Source organism: Cetorhinus maximus, chromosome 11 (assembly GCF_964194155.1).
Source record: "Cetorhinus maximus chromosome 11, sCetMax3.hap1.1, whole genome shotgun sequence".
NCBI lineage: Eukaryota > Metazoa > Chordata > Chondrichthyes > Lamniformes > Cetorhinidae > Cetorhinus > Cetorhinus maximus.
In genome coordinates, this window is record NC_135889.1 from 93,717,529 (window position 1) to 93,735,715 (window position 18,187).

Consider the following 18,187-nt stretch of genomic DNA (forward strand, 5'->3'; position numbering starts at 1 on the left):
GACATCTCTGGTAACAGGTACATGCATCGTATGTCTCTATTTTTCACCCAGGCAGAGACCTTCCCTCTATCTAAACTAGGACCATCTGTTCTTCCCCTATCTGTTGAAGAGCACACTTAATCTTAGTTGTTATTGCCAATGCTCTGACAGCAGTCCGGCTCCCAAGGCCTTTCTGTTGTTTGCAGGCCCTAAGGCTGTGCAAGGTTCATCTGGTAACCTTTAACTGCCAATGTGCTTGGTAGCCCTGGTTGCCTGGAGATTTTAAGTAATTCATTTCTTTTCAATAAATTCTCCCTTACCATAAATTCTCATTTACTTTCTTCCCCCTAACAGCATACAGGCACTATCACCTCAGCCTGAGGGTGGACGGACTCCTCCATCATGCCTTGCAACCTGAGGGGTGCAGTATACATCCCTTCCTGATATTCCTGAGCTTGCCTTTGCAACTGCGGCAACTGTGATGTGACCAAGTCCAGAGGCTGGTCACCTGAATCAGACTCTGCAAATTTCTGGCCTCCAGCAGTCCTCCAAGTGCCAGACACCTGTGACGTCTATGCCGCCACCTGCTGTGGATCAGAAAGTGAGATATGCTTACAGCTTGTGATCCCAAGGGTACTCTGCAGCTAGATCCCACTGAGGTGTGTGTCTCTACACTGGTGGAGGGTGTGGTGAGCGATGTGATAGGACTTTCAAGAAAGGTGCCTTCAGATTCCTCTTCAAAAGTTTCTTTGGGGCTTAATTGGCAGATGTGCTCGCGAAAGCAAGGAGAGATAATTAGTGCATGGCAGTGGCCTGTGAAAGAGGACACAATACTTACACCATGGTTGTCTGTGGGTGTTGCACTGCTGGATCCTTACTTGGTGGAGCACCACCGATCTCACCGTCAATACAGGACCGGTCCAGGTCCTCGCCGGCCAGGTGGATGGCTGTGTTTTTAAAGTCCATGTGGACCTTTATTTCAGGCATTCCTCCACTGGTCTGTGACCTCTCCCTCTTGTTGTGTGCCGGCTTGTCCTGCATAACTAGAGATGGAGAGACTGTAAGCAGGACGCCTGCCAGGCCAGATGATAAGTATGCTTGGCATGTGTGGGTGGTGAGTGGTCCCATGGATGGAATGAGGACAATAAAGGTGTGTGTGTGAGAGAGTGAATGGTAATGTCCTTTGAACTGGCAGTGAGTGAGGGCCCTGTGGATGTGCTATGGGCTTGTGAGTGTGTGAGTTGAGAGTTTTGAGAAGAATGACTTACTCTGGCAGAATGGGGAGATCATTCATCCTCATGTGGCACTGGATAGCTGTCCAATTTTGCAGGGCATTGGTGCTGAACACCACTGCCACCGCCTCCCAAGCCAGATTAGTGAGGTTGCTGCCCTTGCTGTAGCCAGAACAGGGGTAGAGGACATCCTGGCGAGCCTCCATTGTGTCCATAAGGCACTTGAGCAATGCATCATCAAACCTAGGGTCTGCAGTCTTTTTGCCTTTCAGAACCAAGTCTTTTTTGCAGCAGAAGCAGCTCATACACCAACGTAAGGTCACTCTGGCCCTCCTGGCTCGCAATTGATGGACGGGCACCTAGCTGGGATACAAGGTGCCTCATCCATCTCCCACATTGGCGCTGACCACCTGAGGTCAGTGCCTGTGTGAGGGCTTGCAGGTCTGAGCGCAACCCCAGGAACCCCTGATTCTGACCCTGGAGTTACCTCTCCATGGGAGTTGCCAGTCTCTCAATGGAGGAGGCAGTGCGCTCAGCCTTGAGGGTGAACGCAGTGCTCAGGCTCCGCATGGACTCCTCCATAAGAGTCCATGGCACGCATACCCTCATAGATCTCCGCCAGATCCTCCCATACATCCCACTGGAAATCGAGGATCTGCCGCCTAATGGAAGACTCCAGAGGCTCAGCATCTGCCTTTGAATTAACATCATCCTGGTCTCCAGCAGTCCTCTGACTGCCAGCGCCCTGGGCACTCTCTGCCTCCGCCTGCTCTTCAAGCGATTGTGAAGTGCCCTCACTGCTGTGCACCGACATTCTAGCCGGCGACCTAATGCCAACTGAGGTACTGGTATCTGCACTGGTGCTTGGTGCAGAGAGCGGGTGTGACACAGGTGCATCTAAAGACTTGTGGTTCTCTGGTGTCAAAGGTGGCTCTTCAGGGTCCTGTGTTCGACTGCGTGCTCGCGAATTTAAGGGAGAGCAACAACATGTCATTAATTTAAGCCATCACATTGTCACTGTGTATGTAAGGCCATTGTTCAAATGAAATGGTTCCCTGGACAGACTCCAATGGAGACCTGCATCATGGTGCCATCGTCTTTCACTCATTCTCTCCTCCTGAAATGAAAGGGGAGCATTGATTTGTCCACTCTCTACCTGCAACACCATTGCAGCCTGGCAAACCCCCACCTCCACCTCCACCCCCCCCCCCCCCCCACTTTGGGACACTTTACAGGGCACATCCGAGTCGTGGCCCTCAGCCCGCAAGGCACTCAGGCCAAGCAGCCGGGGCTCACCCCCTTGGCCAGCGCTGGTGTCAGTGACAATTGGCACTCAGACTGTAACACCCCTGAGCACCATGGGGGACGGCCAGCCCTTAACACTTCTTCACACTGATTCATGCCAACTCGGACTCGGTACTCACCATTGCTGAGCGCAGCAGAACGTTGAACCTTTTGTGGCACTGCACCCATGTGCACCGCACAACGTTGTGGCCGATGACCTCGGCTGCCACCTCCTCCCAGGCTTTTTTGGTCAGGTGCAGTGGTCTCCTCCTGTCATCCCTGGGTACTAGAGCGTCCTGCCTAACACTGACCTCCTTCACAAGAACCGCAAGGCTTTCGTTCAAGAAATGGGGGGGCCGAGTGCTCACCTGACTTGTCCTCCCACCCTCAGGTGGGCTCCCACCCTCCCCCAACACTTCCCGACCATTGAGAGGATGTGTTTCACACTGGGTGGACCTTAATTGGCCATCCAGCGTGACATTGCTTTTGCAACACGGCCGCAGACGAGAGCGGATTCCACATCTGCTTCCACTACCACCGACTTGGCACACATGCCAAGCATGAAAACCAGGCCTATGTCTCCACGTTTGCAATGTAACAAAGTAAAGCTGAGGAGACCAGTTATTCAGAAGTTAAGTGCGAAAGATTACCATTTATCATCTATTGTGCAACAATGGCCATTGACCATGTGACTGAAACTGGTTCACTGATACTGATATCCTTTCATCCCAAAAATCAGAAGAGACCTGGGGAAGTCTGCAGAATTACACTGATAAGACAACAGCTGCAGAGGCTGTGCCGCCTTTGCATTTAAAGAACTGCAAGGCTTAAAAGTCTTTTAAAAAGCCTCCCAGCCTAATTCCAAAGTTCTAAGTTCACCTGCAAAGAAATTGGACCCCCTGACACAAAAACCATGTGTGTCTAACTTCATGGTCTGCTGAACATTCTTCTGCTTGAAGTAATCCTGATATCCAATCCACAGCCATCTGAACTTGCCTGAGTTACAATTCGAGAGTGGAAAAAAGCTCCCTCCTTCACCAAACTCACAAAAACACATGAACTGTTAACTATTCCTTTAATATTTTAATGTTTGTTTAATATTTGTAGAAGTGCAGCATCTTCTTTAATTGCTTCTTTCTTGAATGTCTGGCTGATGTAGTGTAGTTATGTTGGGCTGAGTGTGTGAATACATAGTCCTGTTTGTTTAAAACCCTGAAAGTTTGCTGCTGATAATTTTAAATTGACCACATACTAACCCACAAATCTACCTTATAAAACATAAACCACACTGATTACAGACAAAAGCAAAGGGAATTGGACTTTTCATTTTATCTCTTCCCGCCTTTTTCTTATTTCACATGCACTTCTTCATTCAATGTTTCCCTGGTAAATACTGAAGCAGAATATTATTTTATATATATATATATATATATATATATATATGACATCTCTCTATTTTTACCTGGGCTAATATCTTGCCTATCCTTCAATGGTCCTATTCTGATCACAAGCCTTCTATTCTTATTGATATGCCTATGAAATATTTTACTATTTTGTTTTAACTTCTTTGATAATTTAATTTCATGGTTCCTCTTTACCATCCTAATTATTTTTTGACTTGACTCCTAATCTTTTTGTATTCTCTATTACCATGCACTCCTCTGCTGTCTGTACTTAGCAAATACCTCTTTCCTAACCCTCAGTTTTTCACTTCTGTATTTATTCATCCATAGAGTTTCACTAGTGTTTAGTTTGTCCTTTTAGCAGAATATATTTTCCTGCACTCTGTTGAACCTCCTGTAAATGTTTCCCAATGTTGTTCTATGTCATTGTTTGCCAATATAGCTTCCAATTTTATTTTCCCAAGTTGTATCCCCAGCCCCTCAAAGTTAGCTTTTCTCCAATCTATTAACTTGTTTTTATCATACTTACCTCTTTCTCTATTATCATCTTAAAGCACATTATATTATAATTACTATTGTCTAGGTATGCCCCTACTTTTACATCTCTTATCTGCTTGCATAATGCCCCATTATCTGATTATGATCTGGGACATGCTGTTTGGTCACTGTTAAGCTAAAAAAGGGCAACTGGTAGAGGAATCTCTGGTGGAAAACCTGTTTACTCAATGCCTGCTTGACTCAATATTTTGGTTTGTATAAGAACTTTTTATGTAATTAATGATGGATTCCGGCAGTTTCTATTAGACTTGAGTATACTAGATTTACTGATTGGTGATGTGTATCATTTGACAATTATCATGGGATGCAGGCTTCTCTGGCTGGGCCAGCATTTATTGCCCATTCCTAATTGCCCTTGAGAAGGTGGTGGTGAACGGTCTTCTTGAACCGCTGCAGTCCATGTGGTGTAGGTACACCCACAATGTTGTTAGGAAGGGAGTACCAGGATTTTGACCCAATGGCAGTGAAGGAAAGGTGATATATTTCCAAGTCAGGATGGTGAGTGACTTGGAGGGGAACTGTAAAAGTGCTGTCCAGCTGTCAAAACTATCAAAGCTGGCCAGGAAGTGTCAACTCTATCAAGTATCTGTCCAAGGATACTGGATGAGTTGGCATGGAGGACGTAAGGCCAAAGGGTGGTGGGTGGGGACAGGGGTTGGCATGAGTTGGCATGAAGTTGACTTAGGGGTTATGGAAGCAATGGTCAGGGGATGAGCAGAGGGGCACGAGGTTGGCATGAGAGTATTGGGGGCAAGGGGGCAAGGGTAAAGGGGCATGTGGGTATGGGAGCCATGGTGGTGGGTGGGGGCATGGGTTGATATTGGTTGACATAGATGGGGATAGGAAGTGTGTGGGGAGGTGAGGGAGGGTTAGAGGTGAAGGCTGGAGGGGTGTTTTTCTGTTGTTTATTATTTTTTATTTCTTTAAACACAGTGCTGGAACATAGCTCACGACTTGTGCCCAGCTCGTATTCATGCCGGGCAGCCTGCGCATTCATTCCGAGGTCACCTGCCTAGATTTGTTTTTCAGCCCACCACCCTGACCGCAAATCCGACCTGTGCGTGGACATGTTTAAAGGACGGGATCGCCGAGCTGCGAAATCTCTCCGACTCGGCACATGCAACCCCAGGCTGGAAAATCCTGCCCTACAGGTCAGCTCCTGGAAATCGAAATGATAAAATAGCAAAATAGATAACGTTTCTCATATCAATTTATTAACAAGAGTGAATTTCTTCTAATTCTACTTGTGTTCCAGCGCTTGTGAAAGAAAAGGGTTCGGCCCTTAACATCTCATTCACTTGGAACCAGATGAACTCAGAAGAATATGAAATGCAAAATAAGTAAAGGAATGAAAATAAAAAGTTTGAATTCATTCACATGACTGAGGTAACAGCGGTTAAAAATTACCTTACAAGTGCCAAAAATGGAAGGCATTCAACCCATTTGTCAGTGCTGTATGTGAACCCAGTCCTAGCCAAATACCTAACTGTGTGACTTAGCGTCCAATAATACTGATGGTCGTAAGTACCATAGTGATTAGAATTAATATTCCTTTTGTCATTATACTTAGGTAAGTTATTCCACATCTTTGATCTGCCAGCTCTTACACATCTGGTACCAAATGGGCATGTGGGCAGCTTATTTATAGGCAATCCCCATGAAGATCTGCCAGGTTGCGTCAGAGATCATTTTGGCAGGACACACTCAAAATTTCCCTTCCATGTCACAGGAAATCCTTAAAGCCTTCCCATTTGACCATAACTCAGATCCAAAACTAAGTGGAGCAGGAAAACATGATTAGTGGGAAGGCACAATATGTTTGGAAACACGAAAGGATGATCTGAAATTGTCTGTAGAGCCCCTTTCATCCAAACCTTGGACTGTTTTGTGGTGTGACTGGGATGAGAACAATGCCCACGGTGCTCCTCCCTACCCATATTAAGATTTGCCAAGTACGCTCTGAAGAAAGTGATGCCCTTTTAAAATGTCACCTCTCCATCCAGTTTGACTCCTGCACCCAAAGATTTCACAATATCATATTTTGGTTAGCTGCAGCGGAGTTTCAGGGGAAAAGAAAGTTGAAATTATTATAAGAAGCTCCTTGACTGTTGGCACTTTCAAAGAGGCTGGCTCAGGCACAATGTCCTGAACGGTCTCCTTCTCTAGTTTCATGCTTATAGGTGTCAATGAAAGGCAGATTTAAGATGGGGAATCCATTAGCAGAAGAAAATGATTAGAAGTAATGAAACTTCAAAAGATGCTGGGAAGCACCAATTTTTTGGGTGACAAATCTTTTGGGAACAGAGTATTAGACACACTCCTGGGACTTGCTTTTAGGTCCATCCCAGACTAATGGGATGAAACTCCTGGGTTCTGAGTTCGGCATGTGGGCGTGGTCGAAGGGCCCAGGAGCAGCCAGGAAATAGGCTGCTGCCCGCAATCAGCTCTCGCTGGCAGCCCAATTAAAGCCCTCTGACCACGAACGGCATCTCCCCAGTGGTTGGGAAGGGGCGGGTGGGGGCGGGGGCCTGTCGGCTGCTGGGTCCAATGGCGACCCAGTGGCCGGTTTAAAACCAGCACAGTCAGTCCCTGGAAGGCCATCGGGGACAAAGAAATCTTCGGTGTTGTCAGCAGGAGATTAAAAATTATGGACTCAAATGCGGCTGCAGATTCCAGGCAGGAGGGTGGGCATTCGGTCCCCGGGCTTTCTGATGAGTGCCTCGCAGCCCTCCTGGAGGAGGTGGCTTCCAGGAGGGACTCCCTTGTCCCCAGGGATTGAAGGGGGAGGCCACCGCGCCTTACAATAAGAGCTTGGGAGGAGGTGGCAGCACTGGTCAGCAGCTGGGTGCAGTGCCACAAGAGGTTTAAAGACCTGCTGTGCTTGGGGAGGGTGAGGGCCGAGTTGGCATGGATCAGTGTGTTGAAGTGTTAAGGGCTGGCTGTCCCCCGTGGAGTTCGGGGGTGCTCGAGTCCGAGTGCCAACTGTCAATGACGCCGGAGCTGGCCAAGTGGGTGAGCCCTAGCTGCTTGGACTGACTGCCTTGCAGCTCAAGGCCCACGACTTGGATGTGCCCTGAAAGGTGGGGTTGTCCAGGCTGCAATGGCGCTGCAGGTAGAGAGAGGACTAATCAATGCTCCCCTGTCCTTTCAGAAGAAGACGGCCCATAACAACATTGAAAGGTCACGGGCCGGCAGAGCCCTGCAAATCTCCTAATCCTAACCATTTGAAGAGGACGCCTTGGAGCTGGAGAGGTGCCACTCACCTCGGACAACCGGCTGCGGAGAGGCTGGGGTGTCAGGCGAAGGTAAGGGTGCAGTGCACAGAGGTGAGAGTTTCAGATGGTGCAAACATTCTTGCGTAGTCTCATCACTGATGGGAGCCTCAAAGCTGGATTCCCCATTGATCATTGAAAGACGATGGCACCATGATGCAGATCTCCATTGTGTTACCAGGGTGCCTGGCATGCACAGTATCAATGTGACGACTTAAACTAATGACATGTCGTTGTTCTCCCTTAGGTTTGCCATCACGCACCCAATCGCAGGACCCCGTAGACCCACCCCTGATGACACCCCTGATGCCAGAGAACCGTCAGGATCCACATGCACCTGCATCACACTCGCTCTCTGAACCAGGCACCAGCGCAGATACCAGCACTTCGGTGGATGTCGGATCTTTGGCTAGAATGTCAGTTCACAGCGGTGAGGGCACTTCATGCTCGCTTGAGGTGCAGATGGCGTCGGCAGTCGGTAGACTGCTGGAGACCAGCACGATGCTCAGTCAAAGGCAGATGATGAGAACACAAGAACATAAGAAATAGGAACAGGGGTAGACCATTTGGACCTTCGAGCCTGCTTCACCATTTTATAAGACCATGGCTGATCTTCTTGTATTTCGATTTCCACATTCCTGTCTAACCCTTGTCTAACAAGAATCTATCTACCTCTGCCTTAAAAATATTCAATGACCCCGCCTCCACCACCTTCTGAGGCAGAGAGTTCCAAAGTCGCACAACCCTCTGAGAGAAAACGTTTCTCTTCATCCCTGTCCTAAAAGGGAGATCCTAATTTTAAAATAGTGCCCCTAGTTCTGGACCCATCCACAAGAGGAAACAACCTTTCGACGTCCACTTTGTCAAGACCATTCAGGATCTTGTATACTTCAATTAAATCACCCATCACTCTTTCTAAACTCCAGTGAAAACAAGCCTAGCCTGTCCAACCTTTCCTCATAAGACAGCCCACTCATTCCAGGTATCAATCTAGTAAACCTCCTTTGAACCACCTCCAATGCATTTACATCCTTCCTTAAATAAGGAGACCGAAACTACACACAGTATTTGAGGTGTGGTCTCACCAATGCTCACTGTATAACTGAAGCATAACATCCTTACTTTTATGCTCAATCCATCTCGTAATAAAGGATAGCATTCCATTGGCCTTCTTAATTACTTGCTGTACCTGCATACTAACTTTGTGTGACTCATGTACTAGAACACCTAGATCCCTCTGCACCTCAGAATTATGCAGCCATTCTCAATTTAAGTAGCACCCTGCTGGAGTCGTCCATTAGGCAGCAGATGCTGGATGTCCAGCGAGATGTGTGAGGATCTGACGGAGATCCATAAGGGTATGCGTGCCATGGTCTCCATTATGGAGGAGTCCATGTGTAGCATCAGCACTACGTTGACCCTCATGGCCAATGGCATTGCCTCCTCCACTGACAGAGTGGAGACCCTCATGGAGAGGCAGCTCCAGGAACAGAATCAGGGGTTCCTGGGGTTGCGCTTGGACCTGCAAGCCCTCACAGAGGCACTGCCCTCAGCTGTTCAGTGTCTGTGTGGGAGATGGATGAGGCACCCAGTATCCCATCAATAGTGAGTAGGGGGGTCCAGAGCGACCTCATGTTGGCGCATGAGCTGCCTGTCATCTCTGCGTGCTCCTCTCAGGATGGTCTGGATGCCGGCAGCAGCTCCTCCACCCCCTAACAGTGACTGTGGCAACTAATGAGGCTGCAGCGACTGGGGAGATACCAGCAGTGGAACTGGCCGCTCCCTCCCAGGTGGGACCAGGACAGACTCCACTGTCCAGAGGACGACCTTCAAGGTCATCAAGGCCAACAGGACAGCACAGTCAGCAGCTGTCTCCAATGCCAATGCCATTGAGGGGGGAGCACCAAGATGTAGCACCCGTAAACGTAAGTTTAAGGCACCTTGAGCACAAGAGGGACTGGTCACGGGTGATCTTCTGTTGTGCAATGTTTTGTTTATTTTAACTTGTCTGGGGTTGAAGACCAGGGAAGGTTCTGTTAATTTGTTTTGGCTGTCAACATGAGATAAATTTTCTTTTGTAGTAATGGCCTGAGTGTGCCCCACCTTTTCTATTTCATGTGGTGCAGGGTACACCAGTATGTAATGCTGGACATGGGTGGCTCGAATCTTTATTGCACAGGCACTGAGTGGACTTTGGGGTCAAAGGAAAGGGTCATTGCAGACATCTGGGATGGAGGCGGCAGGCCTGGCATGAGGTGGTAGCACTTATTTGGCAGCCTAGCTGAAAGAGCATTGGATCAAAGCGTTTCTGGTGTCCCCGCCTCTCTGGAGGTTACAGAGGCCTGCCTCCATGCCCTCAGCATTCTCCTTACCGTTCTCCTCTTCTGACTCAGTACTGGGTTCAGCTTCTGTGGCCTGTGTAGCTGCGTAAATATCCTCTTCCTCCAGTGGGTATCCCCTTGCTAGTGCCAGATTGCGGAGGGCGCAGCATGCAACCACTATCAGTAACACCTGCTCTGTGGGGTATTGTAGTGCTCCCCTGAATGGTCCAGGCATCGGAACTGCATCTTCAGAAGACCTATGGTTCTCTCTATTACTGCCCTTGTGGAGGCATGGCTCCTGTTATATCACTGCTCTGCCTCTGTTCTTGATAGCGGAGAGGCATCATAAGCCACCTTTTCAAGGGATAGCCTTTGTCACCCAGCAGCCATCCATCCAGTTGACCTGGAGCACTGAAGATCCTCGGCACCTGGGAGTGTCTCAGGATGTATGCATCATGGGAGCTGCCATGGTACTTTGCACAGATTTGCAGAATATGCATCCTGTGGTCACAAACTATCTGCACGTTCATGGAGTGGAAGCCCTTCCTGTTAATGAAAGCACCGGGCTGACCCACTGGCACCTTGATGGCCACATGCGTGCAGTTGATTGCACCCTGGATGTGGGGGAACCCAGCAATTGCTGCAAAGCCTCTGACTCATTCAGTCTGGCTGGCCTCGTCCGTATGGAAATGAATGAAAGTTAATACCTGCCTGAATAGAGCTTCTGTCACCAGCTTGACGCAACTATGATTGGGAGACTTGACACAGATCCTGCACTGACCCCTGGAAAGAGCCGGATGCATAGAAATTGAGGGCCTCTGTGACCTTCGGAGCCACTGGCATGGGGTGTCCAGCCAAACAGTCAGAGGTGATCTCAGGCCCAATCATCTGACAGATGGAAGTCACTGTTTCCCTCGAGAAGCAAAGCATCATTCGGCATTGCACCTCCAGATATATTGAGGTAGCTCCATGTCCAAATGCAGCAAGATAGACAATATCCAGGCTTGGGCTGACAAGTGGCAAGTGACATTCACGCCACCCAAGTGCCAGGCAATGACCATCTCCAACAAGAGAAAATCTAACCATCGCCCCTTGATGTTCAATGGCATTACCATCACCAAATCCCCCACTATCAGCATCCTGGGGGTTACCATTGACCAGAAACTGAACTGGACTAACCATATAAATACTGTGGCTACAAGAACAGGTCAGCGGCTAGGAATCCTGCGACAGGTAACTCACCTCCTGACTTCCCAAAGCCTGTCCACCATCTACAAAGCACAAATCAGGAATGTGATGGAATACTCCCCCACTTGCCTGGATAAGTGCAGCTCCTACAATACTGAAGAAGTTGGACTCCGTCCAGGACAATGCAGTCCACTTGATTGGCACCACATCCACAAACATCCCACTCCCTCCACCACTGATGCACAGTGGCAGCAGTCTGTACCATCTACAAAATGCACTTCAGGAATTCACCAAATCTCCTTAGACAGCACGTTCCAAACCCACGACCACTACCACCTAGAAGGACAAAGGCAGCAGATAGATGGGAACACCACCACCTGGAAGTTCCCCTCCAAGTCACTCACCATCCTGACTTGGAAATATATCGCCGTTCCTTCACTGTCGCTGGGTCAAAATCCTGGAACTCCCTTCCCATCAGCACTGTGGATGTACTTACACCACATGGACTGCAACGGTTCAAGAAGGCAGCTTACCACCACCTTCTCAAGGGCAACTAGGGATGGCCAATAAATGCTGGCCCGGCCAGTGAAGCCCACATCCCGTGAATGAATAAAAACATAAATAAATATTGAGCATGCCCATGTAAAATATCAGTGTTCACCAAACACCAGACAGTTTTGAAACATTTTCTGGAATCAGTTGGAACTATAATATAAATTATTCTGGCCTATCTTTGTGCGCTTGCTTGAGATTAACTAGCCAGGTTAAAAGAAACGGTAAATCTGTTCAACCTATACTACCTTCAATTCAAAACCAACATCACTCCAACCTCAGTTATTGAGCTTCAGTATGCAGATGTTGCTCGTGTGCACTCACTCAGAAACTGAGCTCCAGGTCATTGTCGACCCCTTTGCCGAAGCGTATAAGAGGATGGGCCTCTCATTAAACACCCAGAAAACTAAGGTCCTCTTCCAACCAGGTCCCAGAGCACAACACCTCTCCCTGTTGATTAAGATCAACAATGAGATCCTGGAAAACGTGGATCATTTTCCTTATCTTGCGAGGCTCTTCTAGACGAAGGCCGGCAAAAATGACATAATTCATCATCACCTCCAATGTGCCAGCTCAACATTTGGCCAACTGGGGAAAAGAGAATTTGAGGACCAGGATCTCAAACCCAAGACTAAGGCCATGGTTTACTGGGCATCAGTGATCTGCACGCTCCTGCATGCTTTGGAATGTTGGACAACCTACAGCAGATGACTCAAAGCACAGGAGAAGTACCACCAGTGGTGCCTTTGCAAGGTTCTACAAATCTGGTGGTAAGAAAGGTGGTTCAACAGCAGTGTCCTTTCCCAAGCCCTCAATGCCCGGCATCAAGGCATTAATCATTCAAAACCAGCTCTGCTGGGTGTTCATATGCTTGACACCAAACTCCTGAAGCAAATGTTCTATTCGGAACTCGTGGCAGGGGACTCTAAGGAGAAATGCAATGCAGACATCCCTAAAACATCCCTGAACAGATCAAACATCTTCATCAACTGAGTCCCTGGCTAGTGACTGGCCAAAATGGAGAAGCTTTATTTGGGAAGGCACCAAATGCATTGAGACACTTCACTGAGAGCATGTAGAGGTGAAATTAGAGTGTCAGAGATTCTGCACAAACTATCAAACACCTCATCTGCCTGACCCTTCAAACACCACCTGCTCCACAGGAGGCAGAGAGTGAAGATTGTGCATTGGACTTATCAGCCATCTCAGAACCCATCAAGCTGGAGTGGAAGCAAGTGATCCTCGATGTCAAGGGATTGCCGAAGAAGAGGAACACTAGCCAGATAAGGAATATTATTGCTGGCTTCTATTATTGTTATGATTTTAGCGACTGATAACATTCAAAATGTTATTTGAATTTAGTGACTGACTAAACTGTCTGAGACTAGACTGACTGGAAGCATCACATGACATAATTTCAAGTATTAAGACTTTTACAGTAATACACAAACTGAAAGTAACATTGTTTAAACACTATTTAGTAAGCAACTTAGTCTCTAGGCTACAGAAAAGATCTCGCATTTAACTTTGTAGATAATTAAATGTGGTCCTCCATGGTTATATTTTACTCCGTCCTTTAAGTGGACACTTCATTCTCCAAGAACCAGTCCAAAGCTATTCTCAGCTCCTTATGGCTTACTTCCTTTTCCCTTTCCATCTGGGTAACTTGTAATGCCCGGACTGACTTTCATGGTAAGGGTTATCCTGGAGATCCCACCCTCTAGCCAAAGCTAGGTGAATCTTCAAGCCTTGTTCAAATACTCATGAACTTGGTCTCTTGAATGCGATTGTGAGCATCACTCAAATTCTGTGTGTTGAACAACAAAGACTGGCTGCCTCCATCTCTCTGTTCTCTCTCTCTATCTCTCTTTCTCTCCCTTCCTCTCTCTCAGATTTTTGCAGGCCGTAGATTGCCCTTTTTCTGTCAGGTTCAGTGTCTTTTGAAAAAACTGTAATCCGATGTGACAATGACTGTTCACCTCTCAAAGCCCATCTCCATAGCAATGCATATCACAGGTAGAAACGCTAATTAGCTATCTGCTACACGCCTAACTCCATTCTATCTTGAAATTAAACAGACAGGTTAAAGTATAACCATTTATTAAACCTGGCATTCCTAACACCGCCCTGTGAGACTTAGAGACGGAATGTCTATCCACAATCAGCACAGCTGCTCTGGTCTTTGTTTACATGTGTGAATACCTCACACCTTCTTCCCTGTAAGATAAGCTGGGCACCTCTTTAATCTTTGACAACAAAGCCACCCAAGCTTGTTGTCAGGCAGAATTCAGAACAGATCACATGACCCCTTTCATTCTTTAATTTTACTCTAAATTAAAGAGACAGCCCCAAGCATAACAATCTTATAAACTTCATATTTGTAGCATTACAGAATCAGAATCACAGAATCACACAATGCAGAAGAGGCCCTTTGGCCCATCGAGTCTGCACCGACACGTGAGAAACACCTGACCTACCTACCTAATCCCATTTACCAGCACTTGGCCCATAGCCTTGAATGTTATGACAAGCCAAGTGCTCATCCAGGTACTTTTTAAAGGATGTGAGGCAAACTGCCTCCACCACCCTCCCAAGCAGTGCATTCCAGACCGTCACCACCGTCTGGGTAAAAAAGTTTTTCCTCACACCCCCCTAAGCCTCCTGTCCCTCACCTTGAACTTATGCCCCCTTGTGACTGACCCTTCAACTAAGGGGAACAGCTTCTCCCTATCCACCCTGTCCATGCCCCTTAATCTTGTACACCTCGATCAGGTCACCCCTCAGTCTACTCTGCTCCAATGAAAACAACCCAAGTCTATCCAACCTCTCTTCATAACTGAAATGTTTCATCCCAGGCAACATCCTGGTGAATCTCCTCTGCACCTCCTCCAGTACAATCACACCCTTCCTATAATGTGGCAACGAGAACTGCACACAGTACTCCAGCTGTGGCCTCACCAAGGTTCTATACAACTCCAACATGACCTCCCCACTTTTGTAATCTATGCCTCGATTGATAAAGGTAAGTGTCCCATATGCCTTTTTCACCACCCCACTAACATGCCCCTCTGCCTTCAGAGATTTGTGGACACACACGCCAAGGTCTCTTTGTTCCTCAGAACTTCCTAGTGCCATGCCATTCATTGAATAATTCCTTGTCAAATTACTCCTTCCAAAGTGTATCACCTCACACTTTACAGGGTTAAATTCCATCTGCCATTTATCTGTCCATTTGACCATCCCGTCTATATCTTCCTGTAGTCCAAGACACTCAACCTCATTGTTAACCACCCGGCCAATGTTTGTGTCATCTGCAAACTTACTAGTCATCTATGTCGTTTATATAAATGACAGATAATAGGGAACCGAGCACAGATCCCTGTGGTATGCCACTGGACACTGGCTTCCAGTCACTAAAGCATCCTTCTGTCATCACCCTCTGCCTCCTACAACTAAGCCAATTTTGAATCCATCTTATCAGATTACCCTGTATCCCATGTGCCTTTGCCTTCTTTATAAGTCTCCCATGTGGGACCTTGTCAAAGGCTTTGCTGAAATCCATATAAACTACATCAACTACACTACCCTAATCTACACACCTGATCAGCTGCTCAAAAAATTCAATCAAATTTGTTAGGCATGACCTCCCTCTGACAAAGCCATGCTGACTATCCCTGATCAAACCTTGCCTCTCCAAGTGGAGATAAATTCTCTCCTTCAGAATTTTCTCCAATAGTTTCCCTACCACTGACATGAGACTCACTGGCCTGTAGTTCCCTGGCTTCTCTCTACAACCGTTCTTAAATAGCAGAACCACATTAGCTGTTCTCCAGTCCTCTGGCACCTCCCCCGTGGCCAGAGAGGAATTAAAAATTTGGGTCAGAGCCCCTGCGATCTCCTCCCTTGCCTCCCTCAGCAGTCTGGGACACAAATCATCCGGACCTGGACATTTGTCCACTTTTAAGCCTGTCAACACCTCCAATACCTTGTCACTCCCTATATCAATTTGCTTAAAAACCTCGCAGTCTCTCTCCCCAAGTTCGATACCTTCGTCCTCATTCTCTTGGGTGAAGATGGACGTGAAATATTCATTTAACACTCTAGCGATGTCCTCTGGCTCCACCCATAGATTTCCCCCTTGGTCCCTTATGAGCCCTACTCTTTCCCTGGTTATCCTCTTACCATTGATATACTTATAGAATATCTTGGGATTTTCCCTACTTTTACCAGCCAGAGCTTTCTCATATCCACTCTTTGCTCTCCTAATTGCTTTCTTAAGCTCCACCCTGCACTGTCTGTATTCCACTAAATCCTCTGCTGATTTGCTTCCCTTGTACCTGCTAAAAGCCTCTCTTTTCCTTCTCATCGTAACTTGAATATCTCTGGTCATCCATGGTTCTCTGGGCTTGTTACTCCTTCCTATCACCCTAGAAGGAACATGTTGAGCCTGTCCCCTCCCCATTTCATTTTTGAACACCCCCCACTGTTCCTCAGTAGATTTCCCCACAAGTAACTGTTCCTAGTCTACTTTGGCCAGATCCTGCCTTATTTGACTAAAATCCACTCTCCCCCAATCCAAAACATGTTTTTGCAACTTATCGATTTCTTTGTCCATAACAAACTTAAACTGTACCATGATAAAAACAAAAAGCTAAAAGCTACTGCGGATGCTGGAAATCCAAAACAAAATAAAAACAGAATTACCTGGAAAAACTCAGCAAGTCTGGCAGCATCGGCGGAGAAGAAATCAGTCAACGTTTCGAGCCCTCATGGCCCTTCAGCAGAACTGAAGCATAGTTTCAACAAGGGAGAAATATAAATTGGTTTAAGGTGGGTGGGGGGGAAGAGACACATTGAGGGTGTGGTGTGAGCAGATAATCAAAAGATGTCAGAGACAAAAGGGTCAAAGAGGTGTTGAAGGTGGTGGTCTTTGTCTGAGAAAAGTGCTAATTAAGAATGCAAGACAGGATATTCAAAGTGCAGCTCTAGTGGGGGTGGGGTGGAAAGACTAAAGGTTTTAGTTTTAGATTTAAAAATAATGGAAATAGGTGGGGAAAGAAGAATCTATATAAATTATTGAAAAAAAAGGCGGGTGGGGGGGGAAATTATATAGATTCTTCTTTCCCCACCTATTTCCATTATTTTTAAATCTAAAACTAAAACCTTTAGTCTTTCCACCCCACCCCCATTAGAGCTGTACTTTGAATATCCTGTCTTGCATTCTTAATTAGCACTTTTCTCAGACAAAGACCACCACCTTCAACACCTCTTTGACCCTTTTGTCTCTGACATCTTTTGATTATCTGCTCACACCACACCCTCAATGTGTCTCTTCCCCCCCACCCACCTTAAACCAATTTATATTTCTCCCTTGTTGAAACTATGCTTCAGTTCTGCTGAAGGGCCATGAGGGCTCGAAACGTTGACTGATTTCTTCTCCGCCGATGCTGCCAGACTTGCTGAGTTTTTCCAGGTAATTCTGTTTTTATTTTGTTTTAAACTGTACCATGTTGTGGTCGCTATCGCTAAAATGCTTGCCCACCACCACCTCAGTCACCTGTCCGGCTTCATTCCCCAGAATTAGGTCCAGCAATGCACTGTCCCTTGTTGGACCCTCTACATATTGACCTAAAAAGTTCTCCTGTACACATTTCAAGAAATCCACTCCATCCAAGCCCTTAACACTATGTCTATCCCAATTAATATTGGAAAAGTTGAAATCACCTAAAATAATTACCCTATTGTTATTGTTTTCACACGCTTCCACAAATTGTACACATATTTGCTCCTCAATTTCCCACTGACTATCTGGGGGTCTATAATAAACACCTAATAATGTGGTTGCCCCTTTTTTATTCCTAAACTCTACCCACAAAACTTCATTCGATGCCCCCTCCAAGATATCATCTCTCTTTACTGCAGTAACGGACTCCTTAACTAATAATGCAATGCCTCCTCCTCTTTTACCCCCTCCCCTGTCTCGCCTGAAGATTCTATATCCTGGAATGTTGAGCTGCCAATCCTGCCCTTCCCTCAACCACGTCTCAGTGATGTCTACTATATCACAATTCCACATGCCAATCCTCACCCTTAACTCATCCGTTTTACCTGTAATACTCCTGGCATTAAAGTAGAGGCCATTCAGCCTTGCCTTACTCCCTTGAAGCTTATTGCAGCTGTACTCCCTCTGACTTGATTGTTTTACTGTATTATGATGTGTCCCTATTCTGCTAACATTCTGTGTCCCTTCCCCCTGCCGAATTAGTTTAAACTCCTCCCAACAGCACTAGCAAACACGCCCGCAAGGATGTTAGTCCTGCTGTGGTTCAGATGTAGACCGTCCCGCTTGTACAGGTCCAACCTTCCCCAGAAATGGTCCCAGTGATCCAGGAATCTGA

The 18,187-nt window shown here is 46.9% G+C and overlaps 1 pseudogene; it reads left to right on the forward strand.

Moving 5' to 3' along the window:
* LOC144686216 (histamine N-methyltransferase-like) overlaps positions 1 to 18,187 on the forward strand; it is an 80,741-nt pseudogene that overhangs the window by 15,186 nt on the left and 47,368 nt on the right.